The sequence below is a fragment of the Coenobita brevimanus genome, chromosome 7 (assembly GCF_032717465.1).
Source record: "Coenobita brevimanus isolate Jiangsu-jjx chromosome 7, ASM3271746v2, whole genome shotgun sequence".
Taxonomy (NCBI): Eukaryota; Metazoa; Arthropoda; class Malacostraca; order Decapoda; family Coenobitidae; genus Coenobita; species Coenobita brevimanus.
Genome location: NC_136960.1, coordinates 22,602,757 through 22,617,908, shown reverse-complemented (window position 1 = coordinate 22,617,908; position 15,152 = coordinate 22,602,757).

Here is a 15,152-nt window from a genome sequence, read left to right as displayed (position 1 = left end):
TTTCTGTAGGATACACTGTCACTCAGTAATGCATTAAAGAAATACCATCATTTTCTAGTAGGCAGAGTTCTGTTCACAGTTTGGTTAATTGTCAGATGGCATTGGTAGTCACTGAATGTGAGGGCACTAAGTACGGGGAGTTTCTACGTCGTGTGTAGGGCGTACTATGCCTGTAGCGACTCTGATTTCCTGGAGTCGACGTTCCATTTTTCTGACACAACAATGCACTGCACGTAAGATGAGTAGAAAACCTATGAAAGCGATAACCACAGGGGGAAACACAACTGTTGGATGAACCCAAGAACGGCTGAAGGCCAGAGAAAATTGATCCATAATGAAATCACTGTCATTGAGGAAGGTTAGCATGTACAAGTTAGGGAAGGTGATGGTAATGTTGGCAGATGGTAGGGTTGAAGGCATGTCGATTGGTTGAAAGATGTCATAGGAGTGTTTACAGACAGCTTGGTGATAGCGAGTGGCGTAAGTGATGACGGAGTCTGATTTGACGGTACAACAGTCAGGTGCTTTGTAGAGACCACTAGCGGGGACGGATCGAACCGAAGAACCAGGATACATGATTGTGACAGAGATGGGAACAGCAAAGAAGAAGTACTGGACATGGTTGAGGTGAGCATGGTGGACCGGGAGGTCAGGAGCTGGGACAAAAGAACTGGCCGAGTAGATGGAATGGTTGCAAACTAAAGCAGACTCACAGGGTGTAGCACCGCTAGGGAAGATAGCGAAAAGGTGGGCGCACAGAGACGAGAGGTCGGAGTAAGGGAGGAACATTGCTGGAGGTCTGTGGAAGAAAGGAAAGCAACTGAAAGATGATCATGGGAGAGGAGGAAATATTCTGAAGGAACAGATACTTGTAACAAGTTGTTGAGGTGGAAAGGGAAGGGAATGATGTGGAAAAGGTTAAAGGTTATGGCAGAACGGAGAGGAATATGGACGACGACGTATGTGGTGAGAAGAGTGGCTTCGAGAACAGGATAATAATATTCAAGGGAGGAGTAGGGGAGGACTGGGGAGAGACCGAAGGTGGAGTGAGCCCATTCCAGGACAGAACGGAGAGCTGAGACAGGTACTAAGTCGGCAGTGACACGTCCATTGATAGCATCAACCAGGATACGAACCAAGGCAGAGACTTGAGACAGGAGAGAGTCAATGGCTAGTTGGAGATTATCCATGTTGAATTTGAGGTAGAAGAACTGAGAGATAACGTTGAGATCTGAAAGGTGGTGTTGTAAGATATCGGTGAAATTGTTTAGAGTGGACGTGACTTCATTGAGTTGGGTCGTGAGCTTCTGTAACATAGTGTGTTGGATTTTAATGACTCGGCGTTGTGATTCTAGGGCTGAAGCTAAATGAGTGAGATCAGATTTGAAGCCAGAAATGTCACGGGTTGTAGCAACGCCAAACAAGCCACTCAGAATCTCACAGCCGAAGTCGAAGAGACCTCGTTTCACACGAAAACGACCCACGGGTGTCTGAATGGAAAATGTGTCATTGAGCTCAGTGAATCTGTTACCTATGTATTGCAATTGCCAGGAGTGTGGTAGGAAAAGGTTATAGAGATACTCATTCGGGTTGTGTGTCCCCATGAGGGCCGTGAGATGGGTCCTGATTCCGCGGAGCTGGTGCGCATAGGCAGGTAGGGCAATGGCTACGTCGGCCAGGGGCGCAAGATCGTAGCGCAAGGAGGCTACGTCTTCGATAAGCATTACCTCGCCTCCCGAGCCGACCAAGGCCCCGGGACGTACTCCACCATCGTCCTGACCTGACCCAGACCCCAGGAGGGTCAGCACTGCCAGCAGGGAGATCGCTAACATCGTACCTAGAAAATCAGGGTAGAGTTAATGGGGGAGGTCGTGAAGAGGTTGATGGGCAGAGCGCAGTTTGGACCGATATTGATTGGTTGATGAATGAGCAGGTGGAGGTGGAGAGGAAGGAGACTGAGGGATAGGTGGAGAGCAGGTAGACTGAGGGATGTGAGGAGGGGAAGAGGGGGCAGGAGGTTGTGTAAGTGATTCTTCCAACATGAGGCCACGGGGTGCTCGCTTTAAGTCATCAACGTGGACCCATCTGGTGTCCTTAGTGGACAGGTCCTGGAGGTGAAATTTGTTGCCTTCTTGAGTGAGGACGCGGTGGGGCCCTGTAAATTTGTCATCCAACTTAGAGGAACGCGTATGGGAATGAGCAAAGACAAGATCGCCTACATTGATAGTGATAGGAGAGGCGGACTTATGTTGGCGCTGCAGCATGTCCTCCTGAGAGGAAGCCAAAGTGGACTGGACATACTGGTGGATTGTCTGGAAGTTGGCCAATTTTAGTTTAACATAATCATCCATGTTGTAGTTGGGTGTCTGGTTCTACGTGATATTGGTCCGATACGGGCATGGTGCTTCCCCCGACTGGTGGCGGTTGAGGTAACGACATTCCTCAGTGGTGTGAATCGTGCTTGATTTGTGGTATTTGCAATGTGGATGACGTGAGCAGGAAGGCGTACGCTGTCTGGTTTGGGAGTGAGGACGTCTGTATGTATGGTCGCAACTGGATGCTCGATGTCCAGGATGACCACAGTACCAGCAAAGAATCGAAGCTTGTCTGTTCCGTCGGGCACTAGATTGATCACGACCTGCGGTAGGAGAACGATGTGTGGCAGGTCTGCCGCGTGTGGTGGGACGGGAGCGAGATTGGTCTGGGGTAGTGGAGGTGTGACAGATTGAGGAGGCCAAGTGTTGGGTGGTGCCCTGATGCGTGTAGTTCGAACCTGTTCTTTCATGAATGGCTTTAGTGACCTGAATAATTTTATCTCCTGGATTGAAACCGATTTCCAAGGCTAGCTCTCGTTGTTTAGGAGTAAGCCAGTGAAGGAATCTCAGGTAACCAATTAAGTCAGCAAAGTTGGTGAGTGAAAGCATTGGAATGTCATTCTTGTCTTCTAACCATTTCGTGCCTACCAGTAATTGGAGCATCTCGCTACTAGTTGCTTTCATGGCGGCGGCAGCTTCACGGAGCTTGGCATATTGCGCTGGGACGCGCAAGTCCTCATCTAGTTGGTTTAGGAGATTAATGAATCCCATGATAGACGTGGTATTTGAATGCTGGCAACAAAGGCTGATGAGTTCCGTACGAAAATCAGCAAAGGTACGAATGCTATCGAAATGTCCTGCACGGATCGCGGATCCGATGTCCGATTTGCTGTGGTGCAAGCGACCCATGAGGTAGGCTACTTTGAGCGATTCATCGGTGATTTGTCTAGTGTGGATTTCTGTTTCGACTTCTCTGAGGAAATCATAGACAGATCAAGTTGGGTCCTGGCCGGTAAATTTGGGACGATTGGCATCGTCGAGATAGATAGACTGTGGAGGGTTGGCCATGGCTGGAAGTGCAGAAGTGGCAGCAGGAGAGGTGTGGGAGAGAGAGAAGGTAGTGGCAGTTAAGGGCGAGCAAGATGGGGTATGAAGGGAGGCTGGAGAGGGAACGACAGGGGAAGGAGTAGAGGAAGAAGAAGGGAGTGTAGAGGCAGGAGTAGAGGAGGAGGTATCTGGATTTACGAGTGTAGGATGGGTAGTAAGTGATTCTGCGGGAAGTGAAACGGGAGTCTCAGGTACAGGGCGGTGGTACTCTTTGCCACTTCGTAAATGAGTGATTGTGTTAGTGGTCGGCAGACGGGGTATGATCAGGTGATATTTCCGGGTCGAGAGGGCTGGTGTTAAGCGGTTGATGTGGAAAGTATGACATTTAATGCGGCAATGGAAGATGAAAGGATGAGGATGGATACGTAGGGGGAAATGTATAAATAACAATGAGAGAATGGAATACACGAGTAGGCGTGAAAATGAATGAAGGTGCGGGGATGGATGGTTTAAATAAAAGGCGAAGGATGAGATGGATTATAAATAACGTAGGTGAAGATGAAAACGGGGTAATGGAAATGAGATGGATTATTTACAATATCCAATCTGTGGAGAAAATGGAGGATAATCTCTATAGAAAGGAAAGATATACTATAGTTACACAGTAGAGACGGGAGTGTCGAGATGTGCGACGTGCAGGGGTGGCTGGGCGTAGGTGGGCTGGGGCGGGGCGGGGCGGGGCAGGGCGGGGCGGGGCGGGGCGAGGCGGGACGAGACGGGGCAGCGGTGGAGAGACAGCTGGGCGGGTAGGAGAAGAGACGCTGCGATGAGTCACCGGCAGGGAGTGGCGGTCTTAGGAGGCTCCGTAATGCAGACCAGATGCGGGTGACGGCAGGGCGTGGCGGCGATGGGGCCGGTGGTGGGTTGTGAGGGCAGATGTTGATTCAAGGCAGGTGTAGAGCTGTTGAGTTGCAAATGCAGAGAATGGTGGTGGGCAGGCAGTGGGCAGACAGTGATAAGTGGCACCGTGGGGGCAGGAGTTATGATGAGTACAAAACAGGTGCTGGGAACAGGTGCTGGGAACAGGTGCAACAGGTGCGTAGGTCGGCGATGGTGACACGTGCTGTCAGGAACAAGGCGTGTGAGTGGTGTTGTTTGAGAGGTGAGCACTGATGAGAAAAATTGTACACTCAGAAAGCACAGCCAGGTATTACACCACTAGAGGCACTGAGGAGGTGCAAGGCTGGGAGATGCTAGACGTCATGTATCTTGTGATGTCACTAAAAATCGGTGGAGGCGGTCAGAATCTGATGGTTCGAAACACCGCTGCTACCAAATGTAACTTGCAATACTTTGGTGATAGAAACTCCGTGTACAAACAGCTACATAAGGAGTTTATTACAAGCTCACAGTAAAATAGTCTGCCCATCTTGGCTGCCTGCTATGAACTGATGCAATAACGCCGTCTTCCCAGGCTTCAGGTCCTGGGAAAGCGTGCTAGGTCAGCAGTTTTAGTGGGGGCATGTATGCATTGGGGGGGGACATATATACATCGGGGGTAGACATATTGTGGGGGAGGTACACTAGACGGGTGCGTAGCACCCGTCAAAGAGGTGGAGGGATGCAAGCAGACAGTTCAAAGGAGCAGTGACTATTGAAGTAGCGATAGAAAAGAGATAATGATGCAACAGTGCAGCGAAGAGACAGAGGTAGAAGTGAACCATTAATAGGGGGGGAGTTAATGAAACAAAAAGCCTTTGACTCCAACCTATTGAGAAGAGCTGTATGTGGGGAGCCTCCCCACACATGAGAGTTGTACTCTAAACAGGGGCGAATAAAACCCGTGTATAAAGTCAACAACCGTGTAGGGGTAAAGAAGGTACGGAGTCGGCTTAGCACACCTAATCTCTTGGAAGCAGATTTTACAAGAGATGCAATATGATTTTTCCAAGTCCCGAGTGAATGAAACCCCAATTATGTTCAAGGATGATGCAGGATTGAGCTGCATATTATTAAACCTTAGAGGGTACTCCTGTGGATGATTGTGCCGGGTCGATAGGTGTAAAAACTGAGTCTTTGATGCATTAAAAACAAGATTATTTTTACCTCAGTCAGAGATACAAGCCAAGTCAGACATTAGGTGTGCCAAAGCCTCATCCCTTGTCTGTTGAAGTAACTGCTGAGATGAATGTTGCGGGAACCGAATGGAAAGGTGAAGGGTGGAATCATCAGCGTACGAGTGGATAGGGTTAGATGCCCCAGTATGTGTCAGTTTCAACCCATTGTGTGCAAAGTTTACCCCAGTATATGCAATACTTATCCCCTTATGTGTAAAGCTTTCCCAGTTGCAGGTAGAGTTAACCTCGGTATATGTAAAGCTTGTCCTAGTATATGTAAAGTTTACCCAAGTGTCAGTAAAAGTTGCCCAAGTATGTGGGAAGGTTACCTAAGTATGTGTAAAACTTACCCAAATTGTATAAAAGGTTTACTCTTGTATATATAATTTATACCACGAGTTATATAAAGATTATTTGGGTGTATGAGGTCATGAGGTGGTAGGTAGTGGTGACCAGTATCCACTCGATTGGTATGATGCTGCCTAGCTCTTCCTTCACCTTAATTTTTTTTTTTTTTTTTCTGTGTCTGCATTCCTCTCATCTTACTTCTTCCATTCCTCCTCTCACATTTACTTAATTCACTCCAGTTCAGGTGGCATCACACTGATAAACAAGCCTAATGGTTTCCTGTAACCCAGGCAACCATTAACAACGCTAGATGGTAACAAGATAGCGGAGTGATGTGGTGCCTACTATGATTCCCTCGTTAAGTGTGTGGAGGGACTCAATGCGACGTCCATCCAGGAACCAAAGCTCCATACTCTTCCCTGAGCCTCACTATTGAGAGGTGCTGTCTGCTGCAAGCGAAAATTGATTCACAACAGAGGATGAATAGCCCTGCAAGGGTGGTTGCTTGACTGCGGCTCATGGGTCTGCTCGGCCAACAACAAAAATAACTTCAGGATATGTACAGTTTATCCCGATATATGTAAGGCTTACCATAGGTCATGCAAAATAAAGCTCAGCATTTGTATAGTTGACCTGATTATATGTTGCGCTTATCCCAGTATGTGTAGAATTTTCTCCTGTATATGTGAAATTTTTCACAATATATGTAAAGTTTCATTGTACTCTAGATTATGAAAAGACTACATCAGCGTGTTAAGATTACCTCGGTACACTGTATATAAAGCTTACTTCTTTATATGTACCTAAAAGTTTACCTCGTCCTGTGTAAAGTTTACCTAAGTATATGCAAAGCTTGCCCGTGAATATGTAAATTTTGCCCATGCATATGAATAGTTTCACAAATATAGCGTATATAAGTGTACCGAAGTGTGTTTAAGCTTCCCAAGAATATTTAAGAATTAACTGAGTATATAAATAATTTGCCTCGTATACATGTAACTTTTAATCAGGTAAGCTATATGTGGTTTCACCATGAATACTCAGTTTATCTATGAATATGTAAAGTGTACCCAAGAGTACGTAAACTGTACTCAAGTGTGTGTAAATCGTTTCCTAGTATATCAGAATGCCAAATTTACCCACGGATATATAAAATTTAACCAGTTATATGTAATGTTTACCAATGAATATTTAAATTATTCCATGCAACATTTTCTAAGGTACTGTTTATGTAAAATTTGCCCAAGCAAATGTACAGTTTACTGAAGTATGTGTAAATTTTACCTAATCCTTTGCATATTTTTCCATATATATGTAAAGTTTATCAGTTGATATGTAAAGAATACCAGGGAATACTTTAAAATAAATCAACGATAAGTAATGCATAGTAAGGTATGTGTAAAGTATACGCATCTATATGTAAACTTTACTATGAGTAAAGTTTCCAATTATATTTAAAGTTAATCGAAGTAGAATTAAAGTTTGCTCTCGTATAAGAAAGTTTGTCCCGATATATGTAAATTATAACCTGGTATATATAATGTTTATCTCAGTATATGTAAAGTTTTCCCCGTATCTACAAGGCTTTCCCATACAGTACGGTAGTCAACATACACTTTACTGACGTATATAATAAAATTTACCTAAGTATACATAAAGCTTACCCCAGTACATGTAAAGTTTATCCCGGGGTCATGTACCGTTTACCCTTTTACAGTGGAAAAACTAAAGTTTGTCAAGATGAGTGTAAAATTCTTTCATGTATATGCAAATTGTACCTTGTATATGTAAAGTTTATCTCCTAATGTGCACATAATGTTACTCCAGCATAAATAAAGTTTACTCCGTTATATGTAAAATTTACCTTTGTATATATTAAGCTTACGCAGTACATGTAATACCATCCCAAATATATAAAGTATACCCGTGTTTAAATAGCATTTACTGCAGTATACTCAAAGCTTACACCAGTATATGTAAACTTCACACCAGTAGCAAATTACCCCAACGTACGTAAAGTATATACCAGTATGCGTAATGTCAGTATATGTAAACTTACTTTAGTATATGATAATTTTACCATTCATTGTGTAAAGTTTACTCGGGTATAAACTGAAAATGCCAACGTACTTGCTTTAAGTTTACTCCGGTTGCTGCAAAGCCTTCCCCGGTAAATGCAGTTAACAGAAGTAAATATAGAGATTATAATAGTGTTTGCGAAACCTGACCCCATATATGTAATATTTACCATACTATGTGTAAGTTTAACAAAGTATACAAGTATGTATTTTTTTCCGTAATTTTTTAGGCATATGTGAGAATATGTAAAGTTCACCTTGGCATAACTAAAATATACTACGGTATATTTATATATATATATATATAAGAATAATTTATTAACGCTCCAGCCGGGAATCGAACTCGAGACCTCTAAACAGAAGTCAGGCACTATTATCACTACACCATGGCGTGATAAAAAGATAAATAACCTGAATTCAACGACGAACCAGGTAACAATGCCTGACTTCTATCTACAGGTCACGGGTTCAGTTCCCGGCTGGAGCGTTAAAAACTTTCCAAATATATACACATGTGTAATGTAAGTTTCTCCAGCATATAAAATGGAAGACGCTCGTGAACTGCATGGGATATATTAAAACTGCTCTGTCACTTGCCGAGTTGTGTGGGGTTAAGCAAGAATCCTGATGTGTCTGAATTATGTATCATCATGTGGGTTGGGGTTGAAATATAATCTCCCATTATGGATTTTCCTGGTTCGTTGTTGAATTCAGATGGCATAGCATTTCTCACGCCATGGTGTATTGGTAACAGTGCCTAACTTCTGTCTAGAGGTCTCGGGTTCGATTCCAGCTGGAGAGTTTTAAAAATTTACCACATATGTACACGGGTGTAATGTGTGTTATTCCAGCGCATAGTGAATATTAGATATGCTATATATATATATATATATATATATATATATATATAGTGAAAACTCGCAGGAAAATGAAAGGCAGAGAAGCACTGTGCTTTCGTCTGTATTTCAAGACATCTTCAGGATGAACAATGTAAGGAGGCAAGAAGGCAGTATACATACAGTAGAACCTACCTCCTCACTCGTTCGCCCTGAAGATGTCTTGAAACACAGACACAGGCTTGGTGCTCCTCTGCCTTTTATTTTCCTGCGAGTTTTCAAAACATATTTGTCATCACGTGCTCATGTGATATTGCTTTCATATATATATATATATATATATATATATATATATATATATATATATATATATAATTATACTGTATATAGATAGATAGAGATAGATAGATAGACAGACAGATAGACTTGCAGAAATTTCACTTCACCGTGAAGACAATTACCACAGGAGAAACGAAAGGAGCAACAGTGAGTACTTTGGTGTATTACATCTTCAGTGTGATACAGAAACGTAAAGGGTAGAGGTCTTTCATGCACACCTGCAGCAGGGAGTGGCACACAGAACAAAGGTTGACCTGAATTGTAACAGATCGATACACAGAACAATAGGCACCTGACTTCTTACCTTAGGGATGCACCTGACAATAGCGGTAAATACTGCAACTTAACTCATGCACACCTGCAGCAGGGAGTGGCACACAGAAACAAAGGATGACCTGAATTAGAAATGAGTGATACACAGAACTATAGGTACGGGACTTTTTCCTTAGGGATGCACCTGATAAAAAGGGGTAAATGTGGTTCAGCTTAAGACCTACTGTGGAGGATTAATGCTAAGTGTGTCCCACTCAGGTGTGACTGTACTACCAGGAGACGACAAGAAACAATCAGTTGTTATTCTGGGGGGTACTGCTTTAAAATTAATTTAGTTAACTTATCACACTTAAAATGACCAAAGCTCATGTTTACATTCTTTTCATATGTGCCAGAAATTAGGTAAGATTCTATCACATTTCTTTTATCTAAGCTTTTGGATCTTGCTAGAATCTTAGAGCCTACCCAGTCAATATGGTGATCACTGGATGCTTTGTGCTGAAACAAACCACTACTCTGTTGGTCAGTCTTTAAACCTAATTTATGTTGTGAGATCCTAGTTTCCAAATCTTTTCCAGATTGTCCTATGTAAAATTTGTTACAGCTTTTACATGGGATTTTGTAAACAACACCTTAATTACTATATGGGCTGCCCTTGCTGAGTTTTTTTTTTTTTTTATGGTGTTCTCATATTTGAATACTCTTTGTACATAAAGTTTCTTCAGTGTGTGAGCAACATGATGAAAATTTTCATGGAAGGGGAGGACAACGGTTCTTTGAATATTCTGGGGATCTGGCTTACTAGTTTTCCCTTCAAGGAATCGTTTCTTGTCTGTATTGTGGCACTGAGTTAGTATACTTGGTGGATATTTTAGCTTCTCCCCAATGCTCTGAATCATTTTTAGATATCATCTAAAAGTTCTGGGTCTGAAATTCTATATGCTCTCAAATATATGGATATGAACACAGATCTTTTTACAGTGAATAATAATGCACATTCAACATAATATTTGTAGGTTTTATGTATACATTAGTCTTCAAAACACTTTTGTCCCTGATACCTTTTACATCCAAAAATGGCAGTTCATTATCAATTTCCATCTCATGAGTAAACTTTATCGATGGAACTAATGAATTTAATTTCAGGGGAAATTCATCAATGGGAAGACTGTTAGGCTCGATGGAACTAAGGAATTTAATTTCAGGGGAAATTCATCAATGGGGAGACTGTTAGGCCAGAAGCACAGGATATCATCAATGTACCGGAGCCAAACTATGTACTCTTTTACGGAGGTCAGTAAATATTTCTCAAAATATTCCATGTAAATATTTGCGAGAATTGGGGAGAGGGGATTACCCATGGCCATACCAAATTTTTGTGTGCAATATTTGCCTTCAGGGGCACAAGGGGCACTGTCTCCGTTTCATTTGTACAAAACAATGAGGATTTGGTAAGGAAGTGAAAATCCCTAAATGTCATGTACCCCTACAAATTAGTCAGTTTTGATGTTAAATAATTATTCACAAATGCCAGCAATCACTTTTCCGTTTCCTCCTACTTTCTATATACTCATTTCAAAGTCAAAGGTGCCTGTTGTGTATATATACGCAACGGCCTATCTTGCTCTCGTGTTCCTGAACTTGATTCTTCTGAATTCTCTACACTCTGGCTTCGGCTATCCTGTCATTCTCTGACTAAATATATCTGCACTGTTTACTTATCTCCTAATTCTACAATCAAAAAATCTTCGACTCTCTTACTTCTACGATGAAACACATTCTGTCCATTTCTCTTTTCTCTGAAATCTCCATTCTAGATTTCAATGTTCACCACCACCTTTGGCTCTCCTCTCCTTTCGCTGATCCACCTGGTAAACAAGCCTACATCTTTTCTATCCTTAATGACCTAGAGCACCTTGTACAGCACCCTACCCGAATCGCTAACCGCATTGGAGAGAGCTCCAACATACTTGACCTCTTCCTTACAACTAATCCTTCTTCCTACACTGTTAGTCTTTCCTCTCTGCTGGGCTCCTCCGATCACAACCTTATTCCTTTAACCTGTCCTATCGCTCCAGTATGGCCTGTGGACCCTCCAAAGAAACGTTGTCTGTGACATTTTGGAGCTGCAGATTGGGAGGCCCTCAGGCAGTACTTCTTTGATTTTCCATGGAGTGATTATTGCTTCCATGGCCTGGAGCCATCTGAGTGTTCCTGGCACATTTCGAAGGATGTTCTCTTGGGCATGGAAGCATACATTCCCTTCTCACATCCTCTAACTAATGCAAGAAAGCCTTGGTTTAATCACGCTTGTTCTAATGCTGTCCGCAACAGGGAGAGGGCCTATGAAAGGTACTGGAGCCAACCCACCCCTGAATCACATCTTGTTTATGTTTCTGCCCGGAATTGTGCTAAGGCTGTTCTTTACTCAGCTAAAAATAATTTCATCCGTATTAAATGCTCTCAACTCTCCAACTCGAATTCTTCCCGCTCCTTCTGGCACCTTGTCAAAAACTTTTCTAACAACTTTACCTCATCATCCTTCCCTCCACTTTTCTATTCTGATGGCTCTGTAGCAGATCTCTTCGCTCAGACTTTCTCGTTAAATTCCACCTTAGACGATTCCGGTGCTGTTCCTCCACCACTTTCTCCCTCTGACTTTCTCATGGCTAGCATTAAAATTTCTTCAGCTGATGTATTTTCTGCCATAACTGGCCTCAGTACTAACAAGGCATATGGGCCTGATGGAGTCTCTCCCGTTGTCCTCAAGAACTGTGCTCCAGTGCTTACACCCTGCCTAGGTAAACTCTTTCGCCATTGTCTGTCAACTTGTACCTTTCCTTCTTGCTGGAAGTTTGCTCTCATTCAGCCAGTCCCAAAGAAGGGTGACCATCCCCAACCCTCTAACTATTGTCTAATTGCGTTAACATCCTATGTCTCAAAAGTTTTTGAGTCAATTCTTAACTGAAAAATTTTAAAGCATCTTTCCTAACATAACCTTTCTGATCGTCAGTATGGGTTCCGTCAGGGGCACTCCACTGGTGATCTTCTCACCTACCTTTCAGACTCCTGGTCATCCTCCTTTCGGGACTTTGGAGAAAGCTTTGCCATTGCACTTGACATCTCAAAGGCTTTCGATCGAGTCTGGCATAAATTTTTAATTTCCAAACTACCCTCTTACGGTTTCTATCCGTCTATCTGTAACTTCATCTATAGCCTCCTTTCTGGCCGTTCTATAGCCGCTGTTGTAGACGGTCATCGTTCTTCTTCTAGATCTACCAGTAGTGGTGTTCCTCAGGGCCCTGTCCTATCACCAACTCTCTTCCTTTTATTCATCAGTGACCTTCTACGCTGCACATCTAATCCTTTCCACTCATACGCTGATGATTCCACCCTTCACCTTTCCATTCGGTTCCTGCAACGTCCATCTCAGCAGTTACTTCAACAAACAAGGGATGAGGCTATGGCACACCTAATGTCTGACTTGTCTCGTATCTCTGACTGGGGTAAAAATAATCTTGTTTTTAATGCATCAAAACTCAGTTTTTACACCTATCAACCCAACACAATCTTCCACAGGAGTACCCACTAATGTTTAATAATATTCAGCTTAATCCAGCATCATGCTTGAACATGCTTGGGGTTTCATTCATTCGGGACTTATCTTGGAAAGATCATATTGGATCTCTTGTAAAATCTGCTTCTAAGGGATTAGGTGTGCTAAGCTGACTCCGTACCTTCTTTACCTCTGCACAATTGTTGACTTTATACACGGATTTTATTCGCCCCTGTGTAGAGTACAACTCTCATGTGTGGGGAGGCTCCCCACTTACAGCTCTTCTCAATAGGGTGGAGTCAAAGGCTTTTGTCTCATCAACTCTGCTCCTCTTACTGGCTCCCTTGAACCTCTGTCTCTTCGCCGCACTGTTGCATCTTTATCTCTTTTTTATCGCTACTTCCATGGTCACTGCTCCTCTGAATTGTCTGCTTGCATCCCTCCACCTCTGTGAAGGGTACGTAGCACCCGTTTAGCAACAACCTCTCATCCGTTTTCTGTCCACCTCTCTAATGCAAGAGTTAACCGTTACTCCCAGTCCTTCATTTATGCAACAGGTCAACTCTGGAACCGTCTCCCTCTGTCTGTATTTCCTACTTCCTATGATCTCCAGTCTTTCAAACGCAGTGTGTCCAGGCATCTCGAAATGAATGGATCTTGATTTTGGCTCTCTTTTGTATTATTTTTGTTTTTTCTTGGAGGGAACTGTTTGCGGGCTCCGGCCTTTGATTCCTTCTTTCTTACATACAAAAAGGTCCCTATTGATGATGATTTAACTTTCCTGCGAAGCATTCTGGGTAGTAACATTGCTGGTATTCTTTCTGAAAACATCATCAAGCTAATTTAATTGTGCATTGTAAACTGATCTTTTACCTTTGAAGGCAAATATTACACATGAAAATTTGGTATAGCCATGGTTAATCCCCTCTCCCCAGTTCTCGCAAATATTTACATGGAATATTTTGAGAAACATTTACTGACCTCCGTAAAGAAGCAAAACATAGTTTGGCTCCCATACTTTGATGATATCCTGTGCTTCTGGCCTAACAATCTTCAAGTTGATGAATTTCCCCTGAAATTAAATTCATTAGTTCCATCGATGAAGTGTACTCATGAGATGGAAATGGATCATGAACTGCCATTTTTGGATGTAAAAGGTATCAGGGACAAAAGTGTTTTGAAGGCTAATGTATACAGAAAACCTACGAATATTATGTTGTATGTCCATTATTATTCAAACCATCACATTAATGTAAAAAAATCTGTTCATATCCATATATTTGAGAGCATATAGAATTTCAGACCCAGAACTTTTAGATGATATCTAAAAATGATTCAGAGCATTGAAGAGAAGCTAAAACATCCAGTAAGTATACTAACTCAGTGCCACAATACAGCCAACAAACGATTCCTTGAAGGGAAAACTAGGAAGCCAGATCGCCAGAATATTCAGAGAACCGTTGTCCTCCCCTTCCATGAAAATTTTCATCATGTTGTTCACATATTGAAGAAACGAGCCAAGTCAGACATTTGGAATGAGGCTATGGCACACCTAATGTCTGACTTGGCTCGTATCTCTGACTGGGGTAAAAATAATATGGTTGTTTTTAATGCATCTGAGACTCTGTTGTTGCACCTATCAACCCGACAAAATCTTCCACAGGTATACCCACTAATGTTTAATAATATTCAGCTTAATCCTGCATCATCCTTGAACATGCTTGGGGTTTCATTTACTCGGGACTTATCTTGGAAAGATCATATTACATCTCTTGTAAAATCTGTTTCCAAGAGATTGGGTGTGCTAAGCCGACTCTGCTCTTTCTTTACTCCTGCACAATTGTTGACTCTATACAGGGGTTTTATCCGCCCCTGTGTGGAGTACAACTCTCATGTGTGGGGAGGCTCCACACATACAACTCTTCTCAATAGGGTGGATTCAAAGGCTTTTCGTCTCATTAACTCTCCTCCTCTTACTGACTCCCTTCAACCTCTGTCTCTTCACCGCACTGTTGCATCTTTATCTCTTTTCTATCGCTACTTTAATGGTCACTGCTCCTCTGAACTGTCTGCTTGCATTCCTCCACCTCTACGACGGGCACGTATCACCCATCTGGCAGCAAACTCTCATCCCTTTTCTGTCCAACTCTCTAATGCAAGAGTTATCCGTTACTCCCAGTCTTTCATTTATGCAAGAGGTCAGCTCTGGAACTGTCTCTCTCTGTCTGTATTTCCTGCTGCCT